Source organism: Moschus berezovskii, chromosome 27, assembly GCF_049115385.1.
Source record: "Moschus berezovskii isolate FMDL1 chromosome 27, NW_MosBer_1.0, whole genome shotgun sequence".
NCBI classification, from domain to species: domain Eukaryota; kingdom Metazoa; phylum Chordata; class Mammalia; order Artiodactyla; family Moschidae; genus Moschus; species Moschus berezovskii.
This window is the reverse complement of record NC_142486.1, coordinates 14,603,451-14,609,460: the sequence shown is the minus strand read 5'-3', so window position 1 is coordinate 14,609,460 and position 6,010 is coordinate 14,603,451.

Below are 6,010 nucleotides of genomic sequence, written 5' to 3'. Positions count from 1 at the left end.
ATGCGATCTTTTTTAATGAACTGATGCTGAGAGTGAGCCCATCACTCTTGAAAGATGACTTGTTCCAGTTCAGCGGGCATGTGTGAGTCTGCAGGGTTAAAATAAGCTCATCAGCTGCTGCCTACGGCCACGTGGTACGTGTTATGCGGAGTGGGGGTCTGCATACCAGTGCATAATGGTCTGCTGTCTGGGAGCTGGGGTGCTGTTGGAAGAACAGGCTCTGCTCCTTGATGGGGTTCTTGCCCTCTTTGGTTGGGTCCTTAGCCTATGAAATGTGGAGGTGTAATTCAATAGCATCTCAGGTCCCTTCAGCTCTGAATTCTGTAACTGGCTCTTCTTGCTGGCACAGGAAGCAGAGGGGGAGAGTAGGTGTAGTAAACTCTGCCATAGCAGACCTGAAGTTCAGCAGCTACTCTACTGATTAGATGCTCAGAGCATGTTTGCAGGATGTGAATGAAAGAATCATTATTATGGAACTGTTTTCTAAACGACTTAATGAAAACCGGTAGAATGACTATTACTAGTAAAGGTAATCCAGCTATTCAGAACTGAAAAAAATGCTCTGGACAGAGGGAATTTTCACTTACAAAATGATGTGGACTTATAAATGGAACAAACCCTGTAGAAGTTAAGAATCTTCTGTCATTCACTGGTGTATTAGAGTTCTCCAGAGAAACAGAACCAATAGTATTTGGGGGAGAGAAGGATGGGGAGTTTGGGATTAGTAGAGGCAAACTATTATGTATAGGATGGACAAATATCAACGTCGTACTGTATAGCATAGGGAACTATAGTCAATGTCTTGTGACAAACCATAATGGAAAGGAATATGAAAAAGAATATGTATGTGTGTGTGTATATAACTGAGTCACTTTGCTGTACAGCAGAAATTAACATTATAAATCAATTGTACTTCAATAAAATTTTTTTTAAAAGATGTATTTAAGAGGAATTGGCTTGTGCCATTGTGGAAATCAAGAAGTTCCATAGTTTGCTGTGTGCCAGCTGGCAAACCAAGAGTCCCAGTGGTAGGATTCTGTCCAAGTCCAAAGGCCTGAGAATCAGGGGGAGCAGATGATGTAAGTCCCAGTCCAAGGTCAAAGGCCCAAGAACCAGAAGCTGTAGTATCAGGGCAGAAGTTGGGCATTCAACTCACAAAGAGAGTGAATTCGCCCTCCTTTCACCGTTTTGTTCCGTTTGGACCCCCAATGGATGGGGTGTTATCCACCCACACTGGGGAGGGCGGTGCACTTCACCGTCTGTGGGATCTCCTGCTGACCCCTCCTAAGAAAACCCTGACAGCCACACCTAGAAATAAAGTTTACCACTTGTCTGGGCATCCCTTAGGCCAGACAAGTTGACACATAAAACTAACTGGGCTTGAGAGCCTCCCTAAACTGCCTCATCTACCTGATTGCTCGCCCATGGGCCATTCGGAGTGAGAACCTGGATGTCTAGGTGCTGAATATCAATAAACTATGAAAAAATGATCTTTTAGAAATAGTTTGCTACTCTCTTTTTGTCTTGCTTTCTTAAACAGTCTTTCTGTTCAAAAAAGCACAGAGCAATAAACCAAGTCTAAAATGGAATTCTGTCAGAGTACACCCTCCTCTAGAGTCTTGAGTGATTTCTAATTAAGTCATTAGGTTTCACAACTTAAGGCAGTAAAAACTGGGTTTTGGCCTTCGTTCGATTCAAACATTGAGCTTCTGTTATGTACCCAACACCAGGCACTTGGAATAACGTAAACAAAACATGATCCCTGTCCTTGTGAAGCTTGCAGTCCAGTGAAAGGAGACTGGCAATTAAATACAAAACTTTGTAAGCTACATGGTATTGCAGAAGTTGACAAATGCCATAGCGGAAGAAGGTAGAATGGGTAACAGGGATCACAAATCTGGGGGTGGGCTGGGAGGGGCAGTACATATTATTAAAAATGTTTGGTCGGAGTTGGCCTCACTGAAAAGCTGAGATTTAAGCTTAAACTTGAAGGAGGTGAGGAAGTTAGCCAGTGTTTGGGGAGAAATCCCTTCATGCTGAGGGGATGGCTACAGCATAGGCCCTAAGGCAGGCCCCTGCCTGGTGTGCGGTGGAGACCACTGTGGCTGGTGGAAGAAGAGGTCATGAAGCTGGATCCATAGTGGGTTGGAGGCCATTAGAAGGACTTTTACTCTGAGGCAGGATCCACTGGAAGGTTTTGAGCAGCGGAAGGGCATGGTCTGACTTACATTGTAAGTGGTGGCCCAGACTAGGAGTAGCAATGGAAGTAGGGAGAATGGTCAGATTCTAAATATACTCTGACAGCACAGCCAAGATGATTTGGTGAATAACTGATTTTGGAATGTGGATAAGAGGGAAAATTTTTTTAATGGCTTAATTTGGCCTTGGCAACCAAAAGGATGGGGAAGGCTGAAGGAAGAAAAAATCTGAGGTGTGAAGATCAGGAATTTTGCTTCGTTTGAGTCTGAGATGTCTATGCAGATACCCAGGTGGAGGTGTCAGGTAGGCAGTTGGGTATATGAGTCTCAAATACGGAGCACATCTGGCCTGGAGTTAGAACTGTCGGCATATAGAACTGAAAGTCAATAGACGGGGCTTCCCTGGTGGTCCAGTTGTTGAGAATCAGCCTGCCAAGGCAGGGGACATGCATTCAGTTCCTGGTCGGGGAAGCTTCCACATGCTGCGGAGCAACTGAGTGCGTGCAATACAATTAATGAAGCCTGTGTGCCTAGAGCCTATGCTCCAGAATAAGAGAAGCCTGAGTACTGCAACTGGAGAGTGGCCCCTGCTCATAACTAAAGAAAGCCTGCGTATTAGCAATAAAGACCCAGTGCAGCCAAAAATAAAATTTTTAACAAATCAACGAGGAGTGAGTATCGATAGAGGAGGACCACGGTGAAGACAATCCAGGAAGGAAGAGTGAGAAGCCACCAAGGAAACGGGAAGAAACTCAAGGAAGTGGGATTTCATGAAAGACAAGAAGGTCCATCAAGGATGAGATTACCTGTGTCAAACACTAGTGCAAGGTTGGGTTGGATGAAGGCTGAAAACAGATCATTAATTTAGTAACATGCTGGTCACTTGGTGACCTTTGACAGGAGTGGTCTATAAATAAGCTAATTTATCAGATTAACTCTTTATTTTAGCAATTCCTACCCAATTTGTCAAATTCTTTCTTAAACCCCTGGATTAGAACAAATCTTAATTTGTCCAACTATTAATTTTCCTGGCAATATTCAAAACTTCCAAACTCATCTTCCACTCACTGGGTATAAGCCTGGTGACTATTATTTATAAAAGCCAATTTATTTTTAATTATAGTTCATGTGACATCATCCCTACTATTTTTTACAAGCCCTCTTGGAACCTCACTTTGCTCTCCTCCCAACTCGGACTTGATAGAACCTGCCTCTTTTCCCTTATCCTCACAACTGCCTGTTAAAGATTCTTTTTCTTCAATTCTACATTAAACTTTCACATTTCTTATTAAATTGATAATTTCAGTTTCTGGCTGAGACATAGTAGATGTTCAATAAGATACTTGATGAGGCAATAGAAAAAACAGGGAGAAAGGGAAGGAAGGGAAAAGGAAAGTATAGAGACTGCCAGTTCTAGCTGGAAAATACACAGAGCTCTCAGAAAGAAGGGCAGTGACTTTATTCCTATTTTTCCTGTTCTATAAATCCTTAGAAATATGATCTGCCTAGGCAAGCCCCATAAAAACAATGTATTGATAAAAGGGAGACAAAAAACATTTATAGGAACTCCCCTAGTATGGATGTGAGAGTTGGACTATAAAGAAAGCATATCGCCGAAGAATTGATGCTTTTGAACTGTGGTGTTGGAAAAGACTCTTGAGAGTCCCTTGGACTGCAAGGAGATCCAACCAGTCAATCCTAAAGGATATCAGTCCTGGGTGTTCATTGGAAGGACTGATGTTGAAGCTGAAACTCCAATACTTTAGTCACCTGATGTGAAGAGCTGACTCATTTGAAAAGATCCTGATGCTGGGAAAGATTCAGGGCAGGAGGAGAAGGGGATGACAGAGGATGAGATGGTTGGATGGCATCACCGAATCGATGGACATGGGTTTGGGTGAACTCTGGGAGTTGGTGATGGACAGGGAGGCCTGGCGTGCTGCGATTCATGGGGTCACAAAGAGTCGGACACGACTGAGCGACTGAACTGAACTAGTGGTCCAGTGGTTAAGACTCTGTGCTTCCAATGCAGGGGGTGTGGCTTTAATCCCTGGTCAGGGAACTAAGATCCCCTGCATGCCTCATGGCACAGCCAAAAATATACATATATATGTATATAGATACACACACATATGTATGTTCTGAGTTGGAAACTGTGGTCAAACTAGTACTAAAACTAGTACTTTTTCTACAGTTCAGTAACCATTAAAAATGAAACCACTTTCCTGGTGGTACAGTGGTTAAGAATCCAACTGCCAAAGCAGGGGACAGGACACAGGTTTGATCCCTGGTCCGGGAATATTCCACATGCTGCAGAGCAACTAAGCCCATGTGCCACAACTACTGAGCCTGCACACTGCAACTGCTGAAGCCGGTGTGCCCTAGAGCTGCACACTGCGACGAGGAGCCGCCACAATGAGAAGCCCACGCACTGCAGTGAAGAGCAGTCCCCACTCGCCGACAACTAGAGAAAGCCCACACACAGCAATGGAGACCCAGTTCAACCACAAACAAGTTTTTTAAAAAAGAAAGAAACCACTTGAAATTTTTGCAAAATGGTCTTTAATCCTAAGAGGTAAAATTTCATCTGTGTATTATGTTAACACCTGTGATCACAGCTTAGGGTAGACTGTCTCGGCCCCAGTAAATAGTTAACACTCTAGCCATGCGTAAGACAACGGATGCTCTGCAAATCACTGGCCTGGGTTCCAGCTCTGAATGAGAGCTCGTAGCAGTCATTAACTTGTGAGCTCATTTCCTATCTGTCAAAAATAGGACAGCGACCTCTATACTGCTGACCTCAGGGTTGTGAGAATCACCTGAGGAAACATTTGAACACATCTTGGAAAATGAGAAAATTATCAGTGTGACTTGGGACTTCCCTGGCGGGCCAGTGGTTAAGACTCTGCCTTCCAGTGCAGAGGGTGCAGGTTTGAGCCCTGGTTGAGGAGTTAAGATTCCACATGTCTCAAGGCCAAAACACCCAAAACATAAAACAGAAACACTATGGTAACAAATAAAGACTTTAAAAATGGTCCACGTCAAAAAAAAAAATCTTAAAAAAAAAAAGCAGTGTGATTTGTGACTAGATGAACCTCCAAATTTGCTGAACCTGATCATAAAGATTCTGAGGGTCATAGAGGCAAGAACCACCACGCTATGCCATCACGATTGAGGCCGACCACTTCCATCTCTGGCATCTCCTGCTCCACTCCTGCACCAGATCTAGAGTGCTGTGCCCTGCTCTGGGAGTGACAGCCAAGTGGGCCTCCCTAGATGTCATGAAGAAACACTTGTCTCCACTAAAATAATTGTTCAGTTGCTCAGTCATGTCCAACACTGCGATCACACGGACTGCAGCAAAACAGGCTTCCCTTTCCTCCACTCTCTCCAGGAGTTTGCTCAAATTCATGTCCATTGAGTTAGTGATACCATCCAACCATCTCATCCTCTTTTGCCTCAATCTCCTCTTGCCTCCAATCTTTCCCAGCCTCAAGGTTTTTTCTAAAGAGTCGGTTCTTCGCATCAGATGGCCAAAGTATTGGAGCTTCCACCACCTCAGCATCAGTCCTTCCAGTGAATATTCAGGGTTGGTTTCCTTTAGGATTGACTGGTTTGAACCTAATTCTCTATGTTAGTTGTTTGCATAAGCAAATGCTCATGATCAGAATGAAAAATGATGGCTGTCACAAGGATAGGAAACCACATAGCACTGTCACCGCTTTCTGAACCCTCTCCTGGTGCCACTGTGTACGTAACTCCTGGAAGAGCCTTTCGTGGCTGTTTCCAGTGAGTCCAGAATGAGAAAAGCA